Source organism: Canis lupus, chromosome 2 (genome assembly GCF_003254725.2).
Source record: "Canis lupus dingo isolate Sandy chromosome 2, ASM325472v2, whole genome shotgun sequence".
NCBI classification, from domain to species: Eukaryota; Metazoa; Chordata; class Mammalia; order Carnivora; family Canidae; genus Canis; species Canis lupus.
The window spans coordinates 67,785,397-67,812,076 of record NC_064244.1 but is presented as its reverse complement, the minus strand read 5'-3'; the positions used below and the strand labels follow the sequence as shown (position 1 = coordinate 67,812,076).

The following is a 26,680-nucleotide window of genomic DNA, read 5'->3' as shown; positions in this document are numbered from 1 at the left end:
CACTGCTAATTCTCAGGATGAGGATTGTGGTCTGGTTACCACCAATGGTGTTTAATAGTATTTGCTTGATGTGAGGCTTTCTCTCTCTCTCTCTGTCTCTCTGAATGTCAATATGGACAAATGGGTGTTTATATATTCAGTGTGATCCCATTACTCTGTGACAATGTCCTTGCTGGCTGGCTCAACAAGATGTTTTAGGCTCCTGTTATCTATTTCCTGCCCCAGATTTGGAATCACCTGCTTCTCCAAGAAGCCCTAATTCTTGGTGGCTGGAGGACACAATCTGAGCACTAAATGTGCTCACTGATAGTGAGTTATCACTGCTTCCAAATTTTTCAGTGGATGGAACTGGAAAATACATAACTTTTGAACAGAAAAATGAAAGAATCATGAATTTCTGCTAATATTTCCAATTCAAATGCCACATTTCAAGGTTTTTACTTAACCTCTTTAGTTTTATCCTCATATCTCTTTTCTTTTATACTGAAGATCTTGGATTCTCCTATTAGCATCATTACTTATTTGCCTTATGCTATGATTTACATAAAATAGTTTCAAAAAACAACATCAATATTTATACTGACAGTGAAACTTCCAAATGCAATTTTGAAATTTATTTGCAGCTCTTTTTGTCCTTAGAAAATATATTTTTAAGCATTTACTGTCAATATATTGTATTGTGAAGCCACTTCAGGTAATTATCTCCACTGAGTAGTTATATCACCAGTGTGATGTAAAGTCCTTCATTTCAGATTGTTTTCAAATTTTAGACATTGTTTTTTTTTCTCCTTTCCTTTTGATTTAATATTTTTCCTTTTTAAAAAAGATTTTATTTATTCATTTTATTTGAGAGACACAGAGAGAGAGCAAGGAGGGAGAGGGGCGGAGGGAGAGGGTGAGAATCCCAAGCAGACTATGCTGAGCACAGAGCCCAATGCAGGGCTCGACCCCATGACCCTGAGATCATGACCAGAGCTGAAACCAAGAGTCAGACACTCCACCAACTGAGCCATCCAGGTGCCCCTTGATTTAATATTATTGTTGAACGTGTGAAATATTTATCTGATCCAAGGCCAAAGCCACATAACAATATGCATTTAGAAAGTTTCCCTCCCATCGCTGTCCCTCCACCATATTCTTTCCTCCATAAGTAATTGTTTTTATTGTCGTTGTGTGGTTTGGGGGTTCTTTTGCTTTATTCTCCCAATGTTTCTTTTTGCAAATACAAACAATTTGTATACATATTTATAGCCCTTCCCACCCCATTGTTACACGAAAGATAGCATGCTAGATATTTAGTTCCACAACTTGGGTTTTTCACTTAGCAATATATCCTGGAGATTGCTCCATTGCAATGCATCTTCCACATTCCGTGTTACAGCTGGATACTATCCTTGGTTCCTCGGTGTGAATGTATCACAGCTTATTCAGCCAGTCTCCCTAATGATAGACATTTGGATTACTTCCAATATTTTGTTATCTCAAATTATGCCACAATGAATAACCTGGTGCATAAATCATTTTAACATTTTTCCCGGTGTATCATTAGGCTAGAATCCTGGAAGTAGGATCATTGGGCAAAAGGGTAAATGCATAAGTAATCAAGGATTTTTTTTATTTTTAGGTATTGCCAAGGTCACCTTCCAAAGAGTTGTACTATTTCACAATCTCCCTGATAATTAATTTTCAGTCATTCATACAATAAGCACTTATCGAAACAGTGACAAAAATCGACACAATCCCTGAGCTCAGGAGCTTACTGTCTGGTAAGAAAGCTAAAAAGAAATAGGTAATCACATAAAGAATCATCCCCAATGTGTATCAGAAAGAGAAGTATCAACTCTATAAGAGTTTACAACCAGAAGCCCCAACCTGATGGGGGACATGGTCAGGAAGATTTCCCTGAGGAATAGTGTCTAAGCTGAAATTTGATGAGCAAGGAGGAATTCGTCAGGAAAAGTGGGTGAAGGAAAATACCTGAATAAAGAGGGAATAAAAACAGACATCACAATAATCAAATTAATGGAAATTTATATCAAAATCTATGAAGCATAGTGATCTTCATTCAGAAGATAATTTACAATTTGAAATTATTTTGTTAAAATATGCTGAAAGTGAACAAACTTGAGATGCAGCTTAAGACCTGGAAAAAGAACAAGACAAAGTAGAAGAAAATTAATGAAGCAGAAAACAAAGAAAGAAAAAGCAGTGAAAAGGATAAAGAAAAATGGCTTCTTTGAAAATATCTTGTAAAGTACAGAACCACTAGTAAGCCTAATTAAGAACAAAAGTTATAGGGCTTGGAGATACAAATACATATAGATCATGGGAAAGGAGATACAGCTGTGGGGCAGACAGGGCTAAGGAATCTAGATAACATTATGGGGCGCCTGGGAGGCTCAGTGGGTTAGGCATCTGCCTTCGGCTCAGGTCATGATTCCAGGATCCTGGGATTGAGCCCCGAATTAGGCTCCTTGCTCAGGGGGGCACCTGCTTCTCCCTCTCCTCTTCCTTTCTCATGCTCTCTACCACTATCTCTGTCTCTCTCTCTCAAATAAATAAATAAAATCTTTAAAAAAATAAAGATAACATTATGACACATCCACAGGAGGATGACACTGTATCAAAATATAAATTACCAAAATTGACTCAAGAAATAGAAAAATTGAACAGGCTAATAAAGAAAAGGTCTCTCTCCAGCCCTTCCTCCCTGACTTTGTCTCTCCCACCCTCTCACCTCTCTACCTTTATTTGTTTGTGGCCTCCACACCTTTGGTGTTACACACAGTCTCTCTGTGACCAGTGGGAGCCCCAGAAGCCACCTCACTGACAGCCTACACTCATCCCCGTGTAAAGCAAGAAAGAGTACCAGCTGTCCTCTTAGTGACAATAGTTGTAGTAACAACACTAATAAAAATTCCTGGCTGATTGCTCTGCTTGAGTCACAGTGTTGATCAATCACAGGACTGGCCGAGGCTGGGTCATGCTCCCCGACTCCGTGGCGGTGGTGTTCGGACACCTTGACAGACAGGTCCATCCGGCTCACGCAGACCTGGAGCAATTACCCAAGAACCCAGAAGCCTGTGGAGGACCACAGTCCACTGTGGCAGTCTAGCACTTTCAGATAATGAAACGGAGAGGAGCCAAGGAGAGCAGGTAATAAATTGGAGAACCGTGTAATGAATCACAACCTCGAGTCAGACAAAGCCACGTGAGGTAGCTAAAATTTAACTAGATATTATCCCAGATATTATTCACTCAGCATTTAACAAATATCTGTGGGGCATGGACCTGGCTCCAGGCACTGCTCTGAATCAGTAAAGAACAAGAGAGGCAGGGTATCCAAGAACACCTGTCCTCATGGAGCTTGGGTTCTGTTTTTTGAGTTGCGTGACCATGAAAACATGACAGAATTTTTTTTTTTGAGGTTTTACTCATTTATTTGAGAGAGAGAGAGAACATGAGTGGTGGGAGAGGGGAAGAGGCAGAGGCAGACTCCCTGCTGGGCTCAGATCCTGGACACACATGAGGCTTTATTCCAGAACCCCAGGATCATGACCTGAGCGGAAGGCAGAGGCTTAACCCCAACTGAGCCCAGGTGCCCCAAAACCTGACAGAATTTAAGTTCCCATCCAGTTCAAAGGTCTTTACTGTAAAATGGAAAACCATGCTTAATATCTTAACAGATAAAGAAAGGCAAAATCCATCCCCAACCTGAGTGGGAATACAGCCTTCTTTGATGAAAGAGAATTTAAGTGATTTGAGTACCTGGAATCCAGAGAGTAGCCTATAGCAAAGGTTCCCATGTTTTAAGCTACAAAGGCATCTAGAGTAGTGACTGAGCCCATAGATTCTCAGTTCAAATCCCCACTCCACCACTTATTGGCTGAGTGACCTGGGACAAGTTCCTTATCTTCTCTGTGCCTCGGCTTCCTCATCTGTAGGACAGAAGTACAAATCGTACTCTTCTAATGAAACTGCTTATATAAAAAGTATTCCCTGAGAGCCCACTAAATGCCAGGCATTATTCTAGGCATTTAGGAGACACTAAGGAACAAAACAAAAGTCTTGGCCTCCAGTAGGGGAGATACAAAATAAGCACGATAAGGAAGTAAATGATATGTCTTTTCTCTGGAGATGGGGAAAGCAGAGCAGGGTGAGGGGAACAGAAAGGACTGGCAGCAGGCTGCCATATTAGTAGGGTGCTTGGAGTAGGCCTCCTAGAAATGGTGAGATTCAAGTGAGGACCTGAAGGAGGTGAAGGAGTGAGGAGGAGCAGGTATCTGGGGCAGGGGCTGTCCGGGCCCAGGGAGCATCTGCTATAAAGGCCATACAGGAGGAGCTCGCTTGGGATATTGGGAGAATAACCAGGAGACCAGTGTGGCTGGAGCTGATGAGAAGGGAAAAAGAGTAGGACAAGGAATCGGATCATGAGGGTCTGCAAGGATTTTGGCTTTTATTTCGAATAAAGTAGGAGCCACTGAAGTTTTTGAGCAGAACAGGGACATGATCTGATCCAGATTTTAAAAGGATCCCTTTGGGGCGCCTGGGTGGCTCAGTTGGTTGAGCATCTAACTCTTGATTTCAGCTCAGGTCTTGATCTCAGGGTCGTAAGCTTAAGCCCTGCATTGGGCCTATTTAAAAAAAATAAAAATAGAGTTTTAAAAAAAGGATCCCTTTGGATACTATATTGAGAATAGAATGTAAGTGGACAAGGTAGAAGCAGGGAGACCACTTAGGAAGCTATTGTAATAATCCAAGTGAGAGGTGATAGCAGTGGAGGTGGTAACAAACGGCCCAATTCTGGATATATCTTTATGGCAGAACCAGCGGGATTTTGCAATTAGAATATGAGATGTAAGAAAAGAGAAAAATCCACAGATTTTGGTCTGAGCAACTGGAAGGATGCTCATCAACTTGGGGGGGCAGGTTCAGGGAGGGCTCCAGGTGAGCAGACCTGGTGGTGGGTGGAAGATCAGAGGTTCCTCTTTGAACACGTTTAATTTGAGATGTCTACTAGACACAGAAGTGGAGATGTCAAGCAGGTGGTTGGATATGTAAGCATGGAGTTGAAAAAAGAGTTCCAGGGTGATGACACAACTCTGGGAACCAGAGGCAACTAGATAAATGTATAAAGACCATGGGACAGGATGAGAGCACCAAGGGAATGAGAGGCCATAAGGAAGGGAGGAACACTGAGGACCAACACTGGGATATGTGACATGAGAGAAGACAGAAGAGGAAGAACCACAAAACAGCTAGAGTTGGGATGGCAAGGAGTTAGGAGGAAAATCCAGAGACAGTGACATCTTAGACGTGGTGTCTCCAGGAAAAGAGAGTGATCAGCTGTGTCAAAGCGCTGCTGATGGTCTGGAAGATGAACCAAGGTGATTTAGGTGGGCGTGCTGGAAGTGGGTGGAGGCAGGGGAGAGGAATAACAATGCCTTTGAGGAGTTTTGTTGGAAAGGTAAGGATTGCTTTTTTTTTTTTTTTTTTAAGATTTTATGTTTAAGTAATATCCATACCCAACAGTGGGGCTCAAACCCACAAACCCGAGATCAAGAGTTGCATGCTCCACCAACTGAGCCAGCCAGGTGTCCCAAGATGAGTTTCTAAAAAATGGGCTGATAGCCAGCAGAGAAAATCTGGTTTAAAAAAAAAAAGAATACTTTTATTTTGCTTTATTTTATAAGGTGGGAGAAATCACATTTGCTGTGTGACAGATCACTGGCTAATATGGGAAGGTGTTGGGAGGTTGAGAAGTGGGCAGAATGTATGAAAGAGTCACTTAAAAACATGTGAGAGTGAAGGCTCTCGTGGCATGTGGTGTGATTGCCGGCAGCCTTCGGGGCCTGCTTGAAGTTTATGGTCAAGAGTTGTGACAATTAAATAAGCTGATATATAATATATGAAAAGCACTTAGAACAGAGTAGCATATAGAAAATGCTATGTTAGTGTTAGCTATTATTATTTTAAATTAAGTATAGAGGGGCACTTGGGTGGCTCAGTTGGCTGAGCATCTGCCTTTAGATCAGGTCATGATCCCAGGGTCCCGGGATGGAGCCCCAAGTCTGGGGGCAGGGCGGGGGGGAGGCAATGCTGCTCAGTAGCCAGCCTGCTTCTCCTTCTCCCTCTGCTGTTCCCCCTGCTTTGAATTCTCTCTCTCTCCTTCTCGGTCAAATAAATAAATAAAATCTTTTTTAAAAAATAAAGTAAGTATAGAAAGGCTTGGGGTGCCTGAGTGGCAGAGTCAGTTGGGTGTCCAACTCTTGGTTTTGGCTCAGGTGGTGACTCAGGGTCACGAGATTGAGCTCTTTGCCAGGCTCTGCACTAAGCGTGGAGTCTGCTTAAGACTCTCTCTCTCTCCCCCTCTGTCTGCCCCTCCCTCCTGCACTCTCTCTCTCTCAAATAAATAAATAAATCTTTAAGTATAGAAAGGCCAAAGAGAATCAAAGACTATAGCATTAGTAATGTTGTGATAAGAAGAAATTTACTCATATTGGGTGTTTTATGCAATTATAATGTTTAAGAATATTTTCTCTATTAGAATGACAACTGTATAACTCTGATTTAAATGTGTAACTGAGTAATAGACTAAGACTTTGATTGCAAGTTGAACTCTTACTAAAGTAATGCACAATATTGGGACATCTAAGTGAGTTTGGGGCTCACCATATTTATTAGTTTAATGTGCTAGATTGATAAAAACTATTTTGTACTTAAAAATATTCCATTTGTTAAGTGAGAAAATATAAATACTTAAAAAGAAATCAAATACAATTAAGCTTATCAGAGCAATTTTCCAATGTGAAGGTGTTTAATTGAGTTTGTAAATGGGACCAAACATTTAAAGTCTCCTTAAAAATTATTCTGAAGATGCATTAGGCTTATAAATAGAATAATAAGATTTGTAACCTGAACATAAAAGTCGGAGAACTAAGGTTTTTAAATTTGTAATTTTAATAAATTGACTCCATTTTTAAAACCAAAATAAACTTTCTTAATTGTCTTCTCTGCAGACAAAAATTATCCTCAAGGGCATCTAAGAACAGGATGAACGATATCCAAGGAGAGCTGCTTCTTGTTGGAGAAGCAATCAGAGCCCAAAACAAGCTACTTTCCCGGGAAGGGTCATGTTGGGGGCTGGGCTCCAGGAGTGGGCACCGTGAGGAGATGGGGGGAATGGTGATGTGTGTGTGTGGGTGACTAGACAGAGAGAGGAGATGATGATCACCCAGCTGGGGTGGGAATTGAGGTGAAGGGCTGGATCTTCAAGGCAACTGGGAGGTGTGGGTGGGATACATGAAAGGAAAAGGAGGCAGCTTCAGATGGGAGTGCTCTTCACTGAACTCCCTTTTACATTGTTCAGGACACACCATGAAAAATGTGAGTTGCTTTTCACTTTGGTCACTGAACGTATCCCAGGCCAGAGGGACCACATGGGGCCTTGATTTAGGAGAATCCAAGGTGTCCAGGCAGCTAGCATGACTGTTGAGAAGGTCCCTGCAGCTCTGTCCTGGCAAGGGGTATGAAATCTGGAAGGCATTTGGGGTGTGGGTGCTAGAAAGGGGATGCTGCTCTGGGCAGAGATCATTCCTGAGGCTTTTCCTCAGCTTGGAAGGAGCCATCCCTGGGACTGTGCTCCTTTGGCCTGATGCCTGGTTCACCAAGTAGCTTTCTGGGTTTTGAATTGTTCTATTCTGTTTTTAAATTCTTGTCTATTTAGTGTTTACTGTGTGCCAGGCATTGTTCTCCAGTACACACACAATCATCTTGTTAAATTCTCATAAGAACTCTGTGTGGAGGTGGCTGCCTGGGGTTAGCTGGTTAGTCTAGCCCTAGAACCCAAACTCAACCACAATTCTACACTACCTTTCGTTGACAAAGTCTGCCTCCCAGAGACCTTGATACTGGGCTTAACAAGGGCAATCCTAGCCAACCTCAGTCTCCTTAGGTGTAACATGGGAATAATGCAGCTTACCCATGGGGCAGTTACATCAAGCAACAGGGACAACTGTTGGATAAAGAAGGAAATATTTCTGGTTTTCTTTAGGAAGACCCTGTGCCCCAAACTCAAGTATATTGAAGAAAAGGAAAAGAATAGACCAACCTTGCTCATTCATGTTGATGCAAAACTCCTGAATAAAATCATGGCAGAATGAGAAACATGATATTTCTTGTACAACTGGGTTTATAGACTGAGTTCATACACTTTAAAAAATATTCGCAAAGGGAACTTAATAGTATATTAGGAGAGAAAGATGCCATGATCAAGTGGTATTTATTATAGTATGTTAAGATAGTTAAATATTGATAAATCTATTAATATAATTTATTATAGAAAATAGACTATAATAATCATTTAAAAGAAAAACATACCATGACCAAGTGGTATTCTTTACAGAAATAAAAAGATAGATCAATATGAGAAAATCTATTAACATAATTTATCTTATTAATAAGTAGAAAAAGAAAGCCATACAATATTATTAAAAGATAATGAAATTGCATTTCATCAATTTAATATCTATAACTAAGTTTTACAAATATTAATAAAATAGAAGTGATATTTTCTTATGATTATTGTTTTCAAAGGTCTCTAAGCATCATGCTTCATAATGAAACTCTAGAAATAGTTTCATTAGATAAAGAATGATTAAGGATCTCTACCACAATGGTTAGTTAACAGTTCTAAATGTTCTAGTTGATTTAATTAGGGAAACATGTAAAAAGAAGTATAAATATTAGAAAGAAAGAGGCAAAATCATCATTTTTTTAATAAGATTTTATTTATTTAGTCATGAGAAACAGAGAGAGAGAAAGGCAGAGACAAGGGCAGAGGAAGAAGCAGTCTTCATGTAGGGAGCCAGACGTGAGACTCGATTTTGGGTCTCTAGTGTAGCAGGCCCTACACTGCTGAGCCACCCAGACTGCCTCAAAATCACTATTTAAAGCTAATTGATTATATATCTGGAAATCCCCCCAAAATCCATTTACAATATTAGGTAAGTCCAAGAACCTGGCTAATTACAAAATCAATACACAAAAATCAATAGCATTCCCATCAGACAATAAAAAGCAGAGGGGTCTTGTTTAGATGTTGTGCTTGCATAGAAAATATGTGGTTTTTTGGTTTGTTTGTTTTTTAAGTAGGCTCCATGCTGGGTGTTGGGCCTGAACTCATGACCCTGAGATCAAGACCTGAGTTGAGATCAATAGTTGGACACTTAACCAACTGAGTCACCCAGGCACCTTAAAAATATGTGTTTTTTTCTTAACCAACTTGGAGGGGCTCATGGATATTACAGAGAAGTGTTTTCAGTTAGGAACTGATTCAAGCAGCAGGTAAGACAGCTAATAGAGGCTTAACTGAGTCAGGGTATTTTATTTTATTTTATTTTATTTTATTTTATTTTATTTTATTTTATTTTATTTTATTTTATTTTATTTTATTTTATTTTTTTAAGATTTTATTTATTCATGAGAGACACACACACACAGAGAAGCAGAGACAGAGACAGAGGGAGAAGCAGGCTCCATGCAGGGAGCCTGACATGGGACTCAATCCAGGGTCTCCAGGATCACGCCCTGGGCTGAAGGCGGCACTGAATTGCTGAGCCATCAGGGCTGCCCGGATATTTTATTTTGGCTCTAGTGTCCTTTTTTTTTTTTTTTTTTAATTTTTATTTATTTATGATAGTCACAGAGAGAGAGAGAGGCAGAGACACAGGCAGAGGGAGAAGCAGGCTCCACGCACCGGGAGCTCGACGTGGGATTCGATCCCGGGTCTCCAGGATCACACCCTGGGCGAAAGGCAGGCGCTAAACCGCTGCGCCACCCAGGGATCCCACCGCTGCGCCACCCAGGGATCCCTGGCTCTAGTGTCCTAATGGTGGCTTCTTGTGTCTCCCACTCTGCCATTCTGCTATTCCAACATCATAGTCACAATAAGGAAGAAGGGAGAAAGCATATAGAAAATGCAACTAGCAGAGTCTTCCACATGGGGGATAAAATCATGAAGCCACACTTTGGCACCACCACTATGGAGCCTTGATTAAAAAGAAAAATAAGGCCTAAGAGCTTTGAAAGTCAGCTAGATTAGAGGAAAAGCAGAGGGAAGTTGTAGAGAAACCCTTATCTCAAGGCTCCTCTCCATGTCTCTATCTACTTGGTGGGCAGCCCTTAACTTTACCCTTGGCTCCCAGAGAGTATAATGATATAGCAGCCTTGCAGAGACATTGGCCTTCACAGGATGGGCAGTGGCAGTGGATGGGATTTTCCAAGAGCCTTCGCAAGGGGACCTCAGCAGAAGAGGAGCTAATACCATCTGGAAACAGTTTATTAGTTTGGGGACCCTTGTACTGGTAAACTGCCTCTAATTTTTTTTTTAATTTAAAAAACCATTCTGATATGTAATATTCGTTGATTTCCATGGTATAAATACTCCCAGTGTGGCCAATTTCAAGCTACCACAGTATAACAACAGTTCACAGAATTCTTGAATATTTAACAATCAGCTCTTAGGAGCCCACACAGGCTAACTCTAGCATGATACTTCTAGGAATCCTTCTTTGGGGATTCTCAGAAATAACTGGATGGTCCATTTAAGGAGAGACTGAGGATTTGCCATTATGTGGATGGAGTGTTATGTCATTTTAAGTTGAGAATGAAAAGGCACTAGGCAATTAAACTCACCTTTGTAATAACAAGCTAATGAGGTTAAATACTTGGGCTATATTTGCATTAAAATCTTTTAATGTGCATCTCATTGTAAAATAGACAACAATGCAGATCCATCCATTCAGCAAGTATTTATGGAGAACTTCCTCTGTACTAGGGATGGTTTGAGACACTAGGAATGAATAAAGTGAATAAAATGAAGTCCTGTCCTCAAGAAGTTTACACTCCAGTACATATGAAATGATGTCAGGTAGTTAAGAGTTGTTATGAAGAACACTAAAACAGAGAAGGGAGTAGAGTGGTAGGACTTTATTTTAGAAAAGGTATGGGGAGTGGGGAAGCCCTTGCTGATTACTTAATGTTTGAGCAGTTTGAGCAGAGGTGGGAGTGAAGTGAGGTAGGGAGCCAGGCTTGGTCTAGGGGGAGCACTCCAGCAGAGCGAGAGGAGAGGCCCTGAGATGGAGCGGCAGGATCCCAGTGCAGCTTGGGGAGCTCAGTGAACAGAGGCAGCATGGAGTGAAACAAAGTTAGTGGGGAGAAGCCACATTGCATACACTATGTATGGAGTTTGCATTTTATTCTAAATATGATAGGAAGACATCAGAAGGTTGGGGGGGGGTAACAATATCTCTTTTGCATTATAAAAGGATATTGTGTCAATGTCATGTGGGTGGTAAGAGAGGAAGCAGAGGGCCCAATTAGGAAGCTATTGCTACACTTAGAGAGGGGAGATGATGGTGGTTTGAGCTAAATTAGTAGAAGTGGAGGAAGTAAGAAGCGGTTAGATTGAAATAGAGTTTACAAGACTTAACAAAGAACAGGATATGAGATGAAGGAAAAAGAAGATAAATCTCAGATAACTCCAATATTTTGGTACTCCCTGTCCAAATTTGGGGATTGCTAGGGAACAGCAGGTCTGGGGCAGGAAGAACTAAGAGTTCAATGGATGATGACAGATCTTTATTTTGTCTTCGTTCTTAAAGGATATTTTTGATGGATGAGTTCTGAATTGACCATTTTTTTTCATCATATTAGACCTGCAGAAGAAAAACAACCATAAAGGTGACAGTTTCAGACAAAGACTGAAACAGTTTGCCACTAGCAGATCTAAACACTCTAGAGGCACTGTACATATTTTATTTCAGGCAGATAGAAAATGATCCTGAGCAGAAAGTCTAAATTAATATTGAATGTAAATAGTAATAATAGTAATCATGTTAATAATAATAATAGCACTTTGAAGTTTCAAAACTAAGTATCTTAGTCAAACGGCAAAGACTGCCAGATTGGATATTAAAAACCCAATTATATATTTGTTGTCTACAGGAGATATATTTAAACTATAAATATAAAAAAAAGATTGAAAGTGAGAAGGTAGAAAAAGCATGTTATGTAAATATTAAACAAAAGAAAGCTGACATAGCTAGACTGATAATAGAATAAAATACAATTTAAAGCCAAAAACATTTCACAATGGGGCATGAGGGTCATTTCATAATGAAAAAAAATTTTCATTTAAGAAGATATAACAATTCTAAATTCATATGTACCTAATAACATGCTTTTAAAAGGTATAAAGCCAAAAAATGGCAGAAGGAAAAAGAGACACATCAACCATCATAACAGTAGATTTCAACACATCCCTTTCAGTGATTGCTAGGACAAGCAGACAAAAAACAGTAAGAACAGAGAAGATGTAATGATTAACAAGCCTGACCTAGCAGACATCTGTAGAACATGGTACCCAACAAACTGTAGAATTCATGTTCTTTTTCAGGACCCATGGGACATTTACAGAAATTAACTATATCCTGGGCCATTAAGCAAATCTGAGCAAGTGTCAAAGTATTGAAATCATACAAAATGTGTTTTCAAGCTACAATGAATTTATGGTAGGAATTAATAAAGAAAAGATAACTAGAAAACCCCTATATATTTGGAAATTAAGAATTATGCTTCTTTTTAAATTAAAATATATATTTTATTTATTTATTTGACAGGGAGAGAGAGGGAGTACAAGCAGGTGGAGCCGCAGGCAGAGGGAGAGGGAGAAGCAGACTCCCTGCGAAGAAGAGAGCCTGACATATGCTCTATCTCAGGTCCCCAGGATCATGACCTGAGCTGAAGGCAGACACGTAACTGACTAAGCCACCTGGGTGCCCCAAGAATTATGCCTCTGAATAATTCATGTTATTCATTAACTACATAAAACCATAATAAAAATGTCATCTGAGGGTTAAAAAAATAAGATTGTGAAATATATATGCAACAATGGCATACAAGTTGAAGGCTAGTTATTGGGGACTCCTGGGTGGCTCAGTGGTTGAGCATCTGCCTTCGGCTCAGGATGTGATCCTGGAGTCCTGGGATTGAGTCCCACATCGGGCTCCCTACATGGAGTCTGCTTCTCCCTCTGCCTGTGTCTCTGCCTCTTTCTCTGTGTCTCTCATGAATAAATAAATGAAATATTTTAAAAAATAGAAGGCTAATTATTGGAGTTAAGATGTTTTAAGGTTGTGGCAAAGTTCAGGGGGAGAAAAGACACTGATTAATTTTAGACTTTGCTCAGATAGCAAGATGAAATTAAGAGGGTAACTATTATAAGAATAGGAACAGAAAGTATTTCTTCCACGCTAATGGAAGGGGGGAGAACAAGACAAAATAATAAACCTCTCATAATTGACAGAAGAAGTGAACAAAACTCTTAATAATGATATGTGAGATTTGAAGACATGTGGACTTCCTTGTGGATCGTGAAAATGTTGTTTCCAGCTGTATCTGGGGACTGGGTGGGAAGGTGCTGTGGTGTGGGAAGATTTAGTTCCTAGCAAAATCCTGGCCCTGAGAATATTGGTATCAAGATGTAGCAGAACAGTCGATTCCCCCACCCTCACCTCTTAGACTGATCACTTTAGTATGCTCAGTGAACTTCCACTTTCTGCATCTCATTACCTGAAGGCTTATCCCAAAGCTGCAAAAGACCTCTCTGCCCTGAGAGTATATAAATACCCCAGCTCCCTCACCCATCTGGTGAACTCACCCCAGGACATTCTCCAGAGTTTTTCCATGGACTTTCACTTTGGTTGCCGAGAATGGTAGCTGGTGATAACATACCCTTCATTGGAAGACTTCCCTTCCCTGTGTCATTTCCTCACTCCCCTGCTGGTGTTTCCTGCACTTCCTGAAAAACTGTGTACTCTGAAATCCATGTATCAGGGTCTGCTTCTGGGGGAAGTAGGTCCTGGGTTAGAGAGAGGCTACTGAACCCGAGTGACTATTGGACACAAGAGTCATCCCTTAGCGGCTGCTGTTTCCAAGGAAGCCATGGACCTGGACCAATGGGAGGATCCTCTCTGTTTGACAGGAAAGCACAAGACTTAGGATTGGGCTGGACAGCCTACAGGCCTCAGCTGGTGAGAAAACCTGGAGGGCCCAGTGTGCTTCTCTTAGGGCAGAGAGGACAACATCCAAATCTGCTTCTCAAGAGCACAAGGCTTTAGGCAGTCATGGGCCTGATGGCTGACAGGGGTGGCCCAGATCTAAGACTTTCGGGACAGCCCTCAGGGAAGACTGGGTGTCTTTGTTGGCAAGTACATACACTTTCTTAAGGGGAAATCGATCCAAAACTTTTGGAGCTCCGTTTTGTTTCAAAAGAGCTAGATAAGGGACCTTCTAGGCTCCTTGCCCACAAACCCCTTCCATCCCGTGGCTGCAAGAAAGGGAATTTAAGGAACGCTATTTCAGTAGTTGGGACACAGCACAACTGAGAGGAGAGAGGGTGGGCTGTAGAACAAACAGAGCTCCATTTAAATCCCGGTATTGTCACTTGCCGGATAATGTAGACAGATGGCTTAACCTCTCTGAATTGCAGTTTGCTCCCCTATAAGATAGGGATTATAACTGTATTACCTTATAGGACTCTTGTGAAGATTAAATTAAATAATGCTTACAACGTGCTTGGCAAGTATCTCTGGTTCATATAAAGTAATCAATAAATTGTACCATAATTATTATATTTGCCATAAGCTTGTTTATAATAACAAAAGAGAATGGAAACAACCAAATGTTTGTAAGAGGGATATTAGTTAAATAAAGAAGTTACATCCATATATACAGTGGGACTCTGTACAGTCATTAAAAATGATGATGTAGGGCAGCCCGAGTGGCTCAGCAGTTTAGCACCACCTTCAGCCCGGAGCCTGATCCTGGGGTCCTGGGATGGAGTTTCGCGTCAGGCTCCCTGCATAGAGCCTGCTTCTCCCTCTGCCTGTGTCTCTACCTCTCTCTCTCTCTGTCTCTCATGAATAAATAAATAAATAAACAAACAAACAAATAAATAAATAATCTTTAAAAAAATGATGATGTAGGGACACCTGGGTGGCTCAGCGGTTGAGCGTCTGCCTTTGGCTCAGGGAGTGATCCCAGGGTCCTGGGATTGAGTCCTGCATCGGGCTCCCTGCAAGGAGCCTGCTTCTCCCTCTGCCTGTGTCTCTGCATCTCTCTGTGTGTCTCTCATAAATAAATAAATAAAATCTTTAAAAAAAAAAAAAAAAGATGGGGACGCCTGGGTGGCTCAGTGGTTGAGTGCCTGCCTTTGGCCCGGGGCGTGATCCTGGGGACTTGGGATCAAGTCCCATGTCGGGCTCCCTGCATGGAGCCTACTTCCCCTCTGCCTGTGTCTCTGCCTCTCTCTCTCTCTCTCTCTCTCTCTCTCTGTGTCTCTCATGATTAAATAAATAAAAATCTAAAAAAAAAAAAGATGATGATGCAGATCTATACTGTTAATGTGGAAAATTATTCATGTACAGCTCTTCTGAACTTAAGACAGTTGACTTTATGATTATGGGAAAATGATATGCATTCAGTAGAAAGTACATCTCACATTTCAGATTTTGATCTTTTTCTGGGCTAGTGATATGCGGTACCGTACTTTCTTGTGATGCTGGACTAGCCGCAGCTCTCAGACAGCCACCATAATCAGGAGGGAAAACAACCAGTACCTTTACAACCATTCTGTACCCATACAACCATTCTGTTTTTCACTTCTAGCACACTGCTCAATAAATTACATGAAATAGTCAACACTTTATTATAAAACAGGCTTTGGGTCAGATGATTTTGCCCAACTGTAGGCTAAATATGTGTTCTGAGCACATGTGAGTTAGACTAGGTAGGCTAAGGTATGATATTCTGTAGGTTAGGTGTATTCGACGCAATGCAACTTAATATTTTCAACTTAAAATGGGATTTTGGGGATGTAATCCCATATTTTTAAAAAGATTTTATTTATTTATTTGACAGAGAAAGAGCACAAGCAGGGGGAGCAGCAGGCAGAGGAACAGGGAGAAGCCGGCTCCTGGCTGAGCAGGGAGCCTGATGCAGGTGGGAATCAAACCCAGGACTCTGGGATCATGACCTGAGCCAAAGGCAGACACTTAACCAAGTGAACCACACAGGCTCCCATCTTAAAAAAAAAAAAAAAAGATTTTATTTCTAAGTAATCTCTACACCCAACGTGTGGCTCAAAACCCCAAGATCAAGAGTCACATGCTTCACTGATGGAGCCAGCCGGACACCTCATCTTAAGAAAGATCTATATTTATTATTTAGTAGACCAAAAAAGCAAGTTACATCTTGGCATATATACTTTGACCTGATTTTATGTTTAAATCCAACTTTGTATGACTGTGTATAGACATATGTGGAATTCCATGTATAAGTGCTTAGAAAGATGTTTGTAATGAGATACACCAAACCATGAACGCTGGTTATCACTGCAGGGTGAGTACATGAGTAGATTTTTTTTTCTTTTTGCTTATCTGTATTTTCTTATTTATTTGTTATTTTAGAGAAGGAACAAGTAGGGGGAGGGGCAGAGGGAGAAGGAGAAGGAGAGAATCTTAAGCAGGCTTCACAGTCAGTACAGAGCTTAACGCAGGGCTCAATCTCAGGACCCTGAGATCATGATCTGACCTGAAATCAAGAGTCAGACACTTAGCTGACTGAGCTGCCCAAGCGCCCCTGCTTATCTATATTTTAATCTTTAAATAAGTACCACGTGTGATATATGTAACAAAAATAATAATAAAGGAAAAGATAAACATTTGCGGTCCAGAACAGGAGCTCCAAATGAGGTTGACCCACCACAAAGCAGAGCAAAAAAATGAATGAAGTTTTTGGGTTTTTTTCAAATGAAAGGGAAGTTTGATAAAGCTTTTTTTTTATGGTGATAAAATATACATAACATAAAATTTACCATTTTAGCCATTTTAAAATGTATGATTCGGTAACATTAAGCATCTTCACACTGTTGTGCAACCACCACTGCTACCTGTGTCCAGAACTCTTTAATTTTCTCAAACTGAAACTGTCCTCACTAGATACTAACTCACCATTCCCTCCTCCATCCAGCCCCTGCAGCTCCTAGTCTATTTTTGTTAAGATTTTATTTATTTATTCATTAGAGACCCAGAGAGAGAGGCAGAGACACAGGCAGAGGGAGAAGCAGGTTCCCTGTGAGGAGCCCGATATGGGACTCAATCCCAGGACCCCGGGATCACCACTTGAGCCAAAGGTAGACGCTCAACCATTGAGCCACCCAGGTGTCCTCCCTGCAGTCTACTTTCTGTCTCCATGAATTTCACTGCTCTAATATGAGTAGAAGTGCACATTATTTGTCCTTTCGTGGAAGCCTTATTTCATGTAGCATAGTGTTCAAGATTCACGAAGCATGGGTCACAATTCCGTGCTTTTCAAAGGCTGGATAATACTCCACTCTATGTCTGTGCACTTTGTGTATCTATCCATCTGTTGGTAGACATGTGAATTGTCTCCACCTTTTGACTACTGTGAATACTGCTGCTATGGAAAGACATGTTTTACCAGATTTTATTTTATTTATTTATCTGAGGGGGTTGTGCAGACGGAAAGGAAGAGGGAGAGAATCTTAAGCAGGTTCCATGCCCAGCATGGAGCCTGATGCAGGACTCAATCCTACCACCTGAGATCATGACCTGAACTGAGATCAAGAGTCGGACATTTAACCAACTGAGCTATCTAGGCACTCCTGTTTTGCCAGATTTTAAATAAAAGGTCACCATCCATTGGTCTCTGGCCTCTTTCCAGTTGCTGATTAGGTTGAGATTCAATTAAATTTAATAAGCTACTGAGCTCCCAAAAGTAAGCTAAGTGCTTGCAATCCATTGCGTTATGTAAATCCTGAAAACAGCCCTGAGAATGAAGTAAGCCACAATTATTCCCATTTTATAGAAAAGGATACTTAGGCTCTGAGGGGTCAAAGTAGCATTCCAAGGCCACTGTATCAGGATGGGCTAGGTTAAGCTGTAAATAACATATGCCCCCAAATCTCAGGGACAATTTTTCTTCTTGACAAATATTTATTTCTCACTCATGTTAACGTCATTATAGGTCAGCTTGTCTGTCGTCCAAGTGACCTTCACACCAGGCAGACAGAACAGTCCCTCTCAAGGCCATTGCTGGATTCATGGCAGAAAGAAATGAAAAAGATGGCAGCCCACAAGCTAACCCTTAGCGTGGCTTAGCTTGGAAGTGGCATGGATATTTACATCCACATTTCACTCACCAAATCAACTAATATATAATATTTATATATATAATATATGTATTATGTCTATATATAATTGTATATACATTATTAATATATAGTGCATGCATATAAATAATGATCTTGCCTGCCTATATTTTATATATATACATAATATATATGTTATATATTAAGCATAATATATAATACATACATATTATATATAATATACATATGTATATAAAATGTAGGCAGACAAGATCAGAGGAAAGTCAAGAAAGTTGTTTTTTTTTTAATTTTATTTATTTATTCACAAGAGAGGCAGAGACACAGGCAGAAGGAGAAGCAGGTTCTCTGGGAGGTGCCCGTTGTGGAACTCGATTCCAGGACCCCGGGATCATGACCTGAGCCAAAGGCAGACGCTCAACTGCTGAGCCACCCAGGTGCCCCAAGAAGGTTGTTTTTCTGGTGATTAAATTTTGAATATTTTTATTTTATGGCTATGTAGATATTTAGAAACAGTGATTTTCTTTTTTTTTCTTTTTAAGATTTTATTTATTCATGAGAGACACAGAGAGAGGCAGAGACATAGGCAGAGGGAGAAGTAGGCTCCCACGGGGAGTGTGATATAGGACTCCATCCCAGGATCCTGGGAACATGACCTGAGCAAAAGGCAGATGCTCAACCACTGAGCCACCCAGTTGCCCCGAAAAAGCGATTTTCTGATCTGCATTGACAGGGACATGTCCTCACAGAGCTCCCATAGTGAGAAAGAAAGACAATAAATGAGGAGTTTCCATAAAGTGTTATGGACTCCCAAGAACCCGGGAGTGGTTAAGAGGTTTTCCCAAATTTCCCCAGCAACTAAGTGGTTAAGGGCACTTAAACAGAGTGTTTAAGAGCGATAGCTTTATTTTTTTTAAGATTATTTATTTATTTATTAATGAGAGACACACAGAGAGAGGCAGAGACACAGAGGGAGCAGCAGGCTCCCTGCAGGGAGCGCCACATGGAACTCGATCCTGGGACTCCAGGATCATGCCCTGAGCTAAAGGCAGACACTTAACCACTGAGCCACCCAGGCATCTCAAAAACAATAGCTTTAGCTTTGAATCAAAATCCTGGTTCCCTCAATTTAGCTATGTGACCCCCACCCCCACCGGCCTCTGGCAAATTACTAAACCTCCCTCTCAGCCTCAATTTTATGCTCTGTAAAATGGGTTCTCGTAAGACTCACTGAGATAATACTTGGAAGATCCTGAGCTCGGTGCCTGGCACACAGTGAGTCACTGATATTTAAGATGACACTTGACCCAGGGTTTCCAAATCCAAATTTGTTGCTTTTCCCAGGGCCTCGCACTGCCCCTACCTAGGGACAAGGCCTCTTTCCACAGACACCGTGGGCTCCCTGCAGTGTGGTAAGGGACCTCCTGTCTCTTCAAAGGTAATGACTGACAGGAAACTGTTGTCTCCAGAGAGAGAGGGAGCTGGCATGCAGGGATGAAGAGACTGCATATTCTTCTGACCTGTTTGAGAAGACCATTTACTTGTTCATAAATTCCTTTCAGGTTTAAAAATATGGGAATGAAATTATTTTAATGATTTGAATTCATGAACTATTCAATTACTCCTTCAGTGGAAAGCTCTTTTCCCTCTGCAGACCATGGTTTTCCTTAGTTTAGTCTGAGGACCACTTGTATTAGAATTATGTGCTCCCCCCCACCTCCCCCTCCAATGAACCAGAATTTCTGGGGCAGTAGAGGAGGAGGGAGCCTGCTTAGCCTCACTTTTAATTAGCTCCCCTGGTAATTCTTAAAGACACTAAAGTTTAAGAACCAGTACTTTATGAATCCTTCGGCATATCAAGTACTTAAAAATGCTACCTATCCTTCAGTCTACCTTCACTGAGATTATATTACAGTTCAGAAGGCCAAGAGAATCCACCTGCAATTTTGTCATTACTTACTGTGCAAACTAAAATTATTCACCCTGTCATCCCCTTGTCCTACCAATACCAGTGGTCAAATGCTGCCTCAACTGGTTGAATAAGTATAATGGAGTATTATGTAAATATAAAAAAAAGAACGAGCAGGCTCTTTTCCACTGTACTGTGGATTAAACCCAGAGATATGTAAAGAGAAAAGAATCAAAGTGTACCAGAGTGTGTTTAGCTTGCTAGCACTTGTGTAAAAAGTGCTATGCATACACACAAGATACATACACGTATGTGCTTATATTTGCAGATTTTTGTATATGCAGATATCTGGAAAAACAAAGGGACCAGGGATGGAGAATTGTGGTTGCCTCTAGGGACAGGAACTTGGTGGCTAAGGACATGGGTAAGAGAAAGACTTCACAGTACTGTTTACCCACCCTTGCTCTTGAATATTGAGCCATCTGAATGCATTCCTTTTTCAGAAATCAGTTCAACTCAAATGTAAAAGCATACTGCCCAGGTAACACTGTTTTTAAGCTCTGAATGTTCGAGACTCATTCTTAGCTAGCTCATCTTATGGCTGGCTCCCTGTTCCTCCGACTATCTTTTCCTTCAAGGCTCTCCTTCTCTGGAGTTGATCACTGCTGTGGTCTATCCACAGACATACGTTGATCACACTGTTAGGGCAGACAACTCTGTCGGCACTTCACATTCCAATCCAGAGGCAGCAAGAACACACTTGAAAAAGATTCCCGGAACGAACAAGGGGTGGTGGAAAGGGAGGTGGGTGGGGGGTGGGGGTGACTGGGTGACGGGCACTGAGGGGGGCACTTGATGGGATGAGCACTGGGTATCATGCTATATATTGGCAAATTGAACTCCAATAAAAAATTTTAGAAAAATAAAATAAAATAAAATAAAAATAAACCTAGAAATTAAAAAAAAAAAAAAAAGAAAGAAAGAAAAAGATTCCCAGATGTTAGATTTTGGCAAGGAGCAAGAGGTCGGCGTGCTTATGTAAGCCAACATTGCTCTCAAATGCGACATGCCCAGGAAGCTAAGGTGTTTGCTCGGCCAACTGCGACAGCAGGACTTGCACAGTAACAGGGACAGCCCAGAAGGAGGCCAGAGGGAGGGAACTGAGTGACAGTCCTGCTGAGGGACCTTGACCAACCCTAAATTGATTGCCTCAAGCAAAAATAAAGAGAAAGAAGAAAGAAAGAAGAAAGAAAGAAGAAAGAAAGAAAGAAAGAAAGAAAGAAAGAAAGAAAGAAAGAAAGAAGAAAGAAAGAAAGAAAGAAAGAAAGAAAGAAAGAAAGAAAGAAAGAAAGAAAGAAAGAAAGAAAGAAAGAAAGAAAGACATTATTAAGGGGCACCTGGGTGGCTCAGTCGGTTAAGCATCTGCTTTCAGCTCAGGTCATGATCTCAGGGTCCTGGGATCAAGCCCTACATCGGGCTTCCTGCTCAATGGGGAGGGGAGTCTGCTTCTTCCTCTTCTTCTGCCCCACCACCCCTGCTCATGTTCACTCTCTCTCAAATAACTAAATAATATATTTAAAAAAGAAAAAAAAGAAATACCCAGCGATTCCACTGATACGTACTTACCCAAGAGAAAAGGAAATGTTATGTCCATACAAAGACTTGTACAGGAATGTTCACAGCAGCTTTATTTGTAATAATCCTGAACAGGAAACAACCCAAATGCCCATCAATAGATGAATAGATGAACCAGTCATGGCATATCCATCCAACAAAATACTACTCAGTAGTGACAAAAGCATGAACTATTGATACTTGCCACAACATGGATGAATCTAAAAATAATTACAGAGAGAAAAAAAGCCAGGCAGAAAAGAATGCACACTGCATAATTTCATTTATATAAATCTCTAGAAAATGCAGGCTAACCAACACTGACAGCAGAGTGGCTATCCTCAAGTGGCTGCTGGGGACAGGAGCACAGGGGCTGAGAGGGAGGGATTACAAAGAGGTGGAAGAAAACTTTTCAGGGTAAATGGGGATTGATTGTGGTGAGAGTTTCACAGGGGCACACATATGTCAAAACTTAACGAAATAACACATTTTAAATACATGTCACTCTCTGTGTATCAAATATACCTCAACAAAGCTGTTTTTTTAAGTTTTTTTTTTAAGATTTATTTATTTATGATAGACAGACAGACAGAGAGAGAGAGAGAGAGAGAGACAGGAGGAGGGAGAAGCAGGCTCCATGCCGGGAGCCTGATGTGGGACTCGATCCCAGGACTCCAGGATCACGCCCTGGGCCAAAGGCAGGCGCTAAACCGCTGAGCCACCCAGGGATCCCCCAACAAAGCTGTTTTTAAACAAAGAATCTTGGGGTATCATGTGTAACTCCAGAAACATATCATAATTTTTGGGTTGAAGGAAATGTTCTATATCTTAATTGTGGTGGTAGTTACACGACTGTATATTTGGTTTGTTTATTTGTTCTGTTTTGAATTTTATTTTTAGGTAATCTCCATACCCAACATGGGGATTGAACATACAACCCAGAGATCAAGAGTCACATGCTCTAGTGACTAAGCCAGCCAGGCCCCCCTGTATATTTGTTAAAGCTCGTTGAATTGCATACTTAAAAATCAGGGTTTCATTGCATATAAATTTTACCCCCATGACACTGGTTTTTAACCAACAGGACATACACATGAGTACTTACACACATACACTTACCTAGAGAGCAGGTTAGCAACTGGACCCCAGGAACATCTGGTGCCTACCTACCACTGCTGCAAAGATGCTCTTTTTCCATCTTTGTCTCTTGTCTCTGGTTCTCCATATGCCCACATTATTCTTCTCCCTCTTTCTCCAATCTTCTCTCCATTGATTCCTTACCAGATCTCTGGTCTAAAAGGCAGAACCTTTAGCCACCAATACTTTCTGAGCTTTATATGTTAAGGCTCTGGGATCCAAAAAAGAAAGGAACTTCTCTCTGAGTCAAGCTACAAAATTCATGGGGAAAGATTTGAAGATGTGTGTCGGCCTTTAATCCACTTATTAAAAAATATGGAGCAGCTCTTGCAGGGATTGGACCAAGTCCCAGGGTCCCATGGAGAATGATACTAATGAAGTCTCTGCTCCAGTGTGGTTTAGAATCTAGTGAGGAGACAAGAGAACAACACTCCCACTTCAAACTGTAATGAGCACTTTAAAGAACAAAAATGAAAGCGAGGGCACAGATTGTGATGGGGCATGGCGTAACTTCAGATAAGGAGGCCAAGGATAGTCTCTAAGGAGGTGACATTTGAACAGATATGAAGGGGCAGCCCAGGTGGCTCAGGGGTTTACTACTGCCTTCAGCCCAGGGCATGATCCTGGAGACCCGGGATCAAGTCCCACATCAGTCTCCCTGCATGGAGCCTGCTTCTCCCTCTGCCTGTGTCTCTGCCTCTCTCTCTCTCTCTCTCTCTCTCTCTCTGTCTCTCATGAATAAATAAATAAAATATTTTTTTTTAAAAATGAACAGACTTGAAGGATAAGAAGTCAACTCTCCAAAGATCTGGCTGAAGAGAGGTTATTTCCAGGCAGAAGGAATACCAGGTGTAAAGCCCTGAGACAAGTGTGTGAGTCAGTGTGCTGGAGCTTAGCCAGGAGAATGGAGATGAGGACCGATCATTGAGAGCCTTTCAGGGCAGGGAGAAGAGTCCACCTCATTCCTAGTGTCTCGGAAAACCTCTAGGGCAGTTAAAGCAGAAGACTGGCTTGACGTGTTTTTTTTTTTTTCAAAACCTCCTGTAGCTATGAAAAGAACAGGTTGTCACCAGGCAGGAGAGGAAGCAGGGAACCAGTAGTTGCACATGGTACATGTACGGAAGGTATAGCCCACAGGACTTGTTGACAGGTCGGGTGTTGGGGAAGAGAGAGGGAGAGGCAGAGGGGAGAAAGATGGTGTGTAGGCAAAGACAGGAATAAAGTGCCTAAATGTGGCCAGGGCAGAGTCCTGCTTACCAACGAGGCCCTTCCCACAGTGATCACGTGGCTGAAGATGGAGCTGGGGTGAGCAAGCAGTCAAAGGAATATGTGCCTATTTTAAATTCCCTCTCTGAGTCCCAGTAACTAGGTCTGGAAAAGGAGATGGTTGGAATAGCTTCAGTGGTTCTCAGTGGGGGTGGAAACACCCACTACAGAATACTGACATTTCGAGGAGGGGGCTGGGGATTCTACACATCCAGAAATATGTAGGACATCCCACACAGTAACGAATGGTCCCATGTCCCACTTTCAAATGCCCCATGCACATTTATGAAGATGAAAAACCTGTAAAGTTATCTGAGCCTGGAATCTAATTTGAACTTACATACAAGTATGGTTTTAAAAAAATATTTCCCAGGAATGCAACTCAAGTGAAAATCAAAAGATTTAATCTTTTTAAAGATTTGCCTAAGGGGTGCTCGCTTCAGCAGCACATATACTAAGATTTGCCTAAGGGGCGCCCGGCTGGCTCAGTCAGTATGGCTTGCAGCTCTTCATCTCGGGGTCATGAGTTCAAGCCATGAATTGGGTGTAGAGATTACTTTAAAAAATGGGACAGGGATCCCTGGGTGGCGCAGTGGTTTAGCGCCTGCCTTTGGCCCAGGGCGCGATCCTGGAGACCCAGGATCGAGTCCCACGTCGGGCTCCCGGTGGATGGAGCCTGCTTCTCCCTCTGTCTATGTCTCTGCCTCTCTCTCTCTGTGTGACTATCATAAATAAATAAATAAATAAATAAATAAATAAATAAATAAATAAATAAATAAATAAATAAAAAATAAAAAATGGGACAGCTGGGTGGCACCAACTCTTAGTTTTGGCCTAGGTCATGATCTCAGGGTCCTGAGATCAAGTCCTGAGTTGGGTTCCATGCATAGCAAGGAGTTTGCTTGAGATTCTCTCTCTTTCCCTCTGCCCCACCCACTCATGCACTCTCTCAAACAAACAAATAAATAAATCTTAAAAAAAAAAAAAAAAAAAGATCTGCCCAAGAATTGGTTTCGGAATAGCATGTCACCAATGGCAAGGGTCAGAATTTTTTGTTTTTTGTTTTTTTTCTAAAGATTATATTTATTTGAGAGAGAGAGAGCTAGAGAAGAGTACAAGCAGGGGGAGCAGAGTACAAGCAGGGGGAGAGGCAGAAGCAGACTCCCTGCTGAGCAGGGAGCCTGACACAGGACTTAAACCCAGGACTCTGGATCATGACCTGAGCCAAAGGCAGACACTTAACCAATTGAGTCACCCAGGCACGGGCTCAGAGTTTTTGAAGTACAACATGCCCCTGTCAGTCTGTATTTATAGCTGCAGCGTCCAGATTTCTTCTACATATAGGTACAAATACCTAACTATCTCAGTCTCCTAGGGTAATCATGCCTAGGTATTTACAGATTTAAAGTGCATTTTATAAATTTCCTTTTATTTCTCTTTTTTTTAACAGTTGAGATTGCAACCCCGAACATATTATATATAAACTCATTTAATCTACAACACAATCTGATGAGATAGACACTGTCATTGCCCCATTTTTTTTTAAGATTTTATTTATTTACTCATGAGAGACAGAGAGAGAGAGAGAGAGAGAGGCAGAGACACAGGCAGAGGGAGAAGCAGGCTCCACGCAGGAAGGGACTCCAGGATCACGCCCTGAGCCACAGGCAGATGCTCAACCACTGAGCCACCCAGGGGCCCCATTGCCCCATTTTATAGATGAAGAAACCAAGACACAGAGTAAGATCCCAGTTCACACAACTAATAAGCAGCAGAGCAGGGATTCAAACCTGGGAAGTTTATTCCAAATTTTATACCACCTAAAGCACAAGCACTACATCATGTAAATTTTAGGTAGGTAGGTTTCCTGTGAATTTTTACTTCAGGACTAAGTAAGGACTAAAATCATTACTAAGTATTGGTCTGCTAAGAATGAGCCCAATGAAACTAGGTGCCCTCTGGGCCCCTCCCAGCTTTAAAATCTGTTAACTTAGTTTGTGCTTCTATGGAAGCTCTTATTCAATTTAACCTCATGCTTGGAAGTACAAGGAACTTCCTAAGGAACGATGTTACACCAAGTGAATGAAGCTGGCTGATGGCAGGGCGTGAGTGACCCCTTCTCAACAGAAGTTCAGTGATATACCACATCCTTTGACTCTGGCTTCACTTCAGAAAATCTTTCCTTAGGAATATTTTTCATCATGATAAAAATACATGTTACATAAAATTTGCCATTTTAACCACTTTATTTTTTTTTTAATTTTTTTTTATTTTATTTTATTTATGATAGTCACAGAGAGAGAGAGAGAGAGGCAGAGACATAGGCAGAGGGAGAAGCAGGCTCCATGCACCGGGAGCCTGACGTGGGATTCGATCCGGGGTCTCCAGGATCGCGCCCTGGGCCAAAGGCAGGCGCCAAACCGCTGCGCCACCCAGGGATCCCCATTTTAACCACTTTAAAGTGTGCAATGCAGTGGCATTGAGTACATTCATGCTGTTGTGCA

At 41.3% G+C, this 26,680-nt stretch overlaps 1 protein-coding gene across 11 annotated transcripts in view; it reads right to left on the bottom strand.

The window, feature by feature from the left end:
* SPOCD1 (SPOC domain containing 1) overlaps nt 1-23,360 on the bottom strand; it is a 71,488-nt gene extending 48,128 nt beyond the window's left edge. For 7 of the 11 annotated variants that reach the window (XM_025447618.3, XM_025447625.3, XM_025447623.3 and 4 more), the window contains exon 1: nt 22,893-23,360. The gene's annotated coding sequence lies outside the window, so the exon portion shown is untranslated. Of the gene's footprint in view, nt 1-21,785; nt 21,862-22,892 lie in introns of all 11 variants that reach the window. The other 4 variants (XM_025447632.3, XM_025447633.3, XM_025447637.3 and 1 more) reach the window with 2 other exon arrangements.
* Between the last annotated feature and the right edge of the window lie 3,320 nt (nt 23,361-26,680).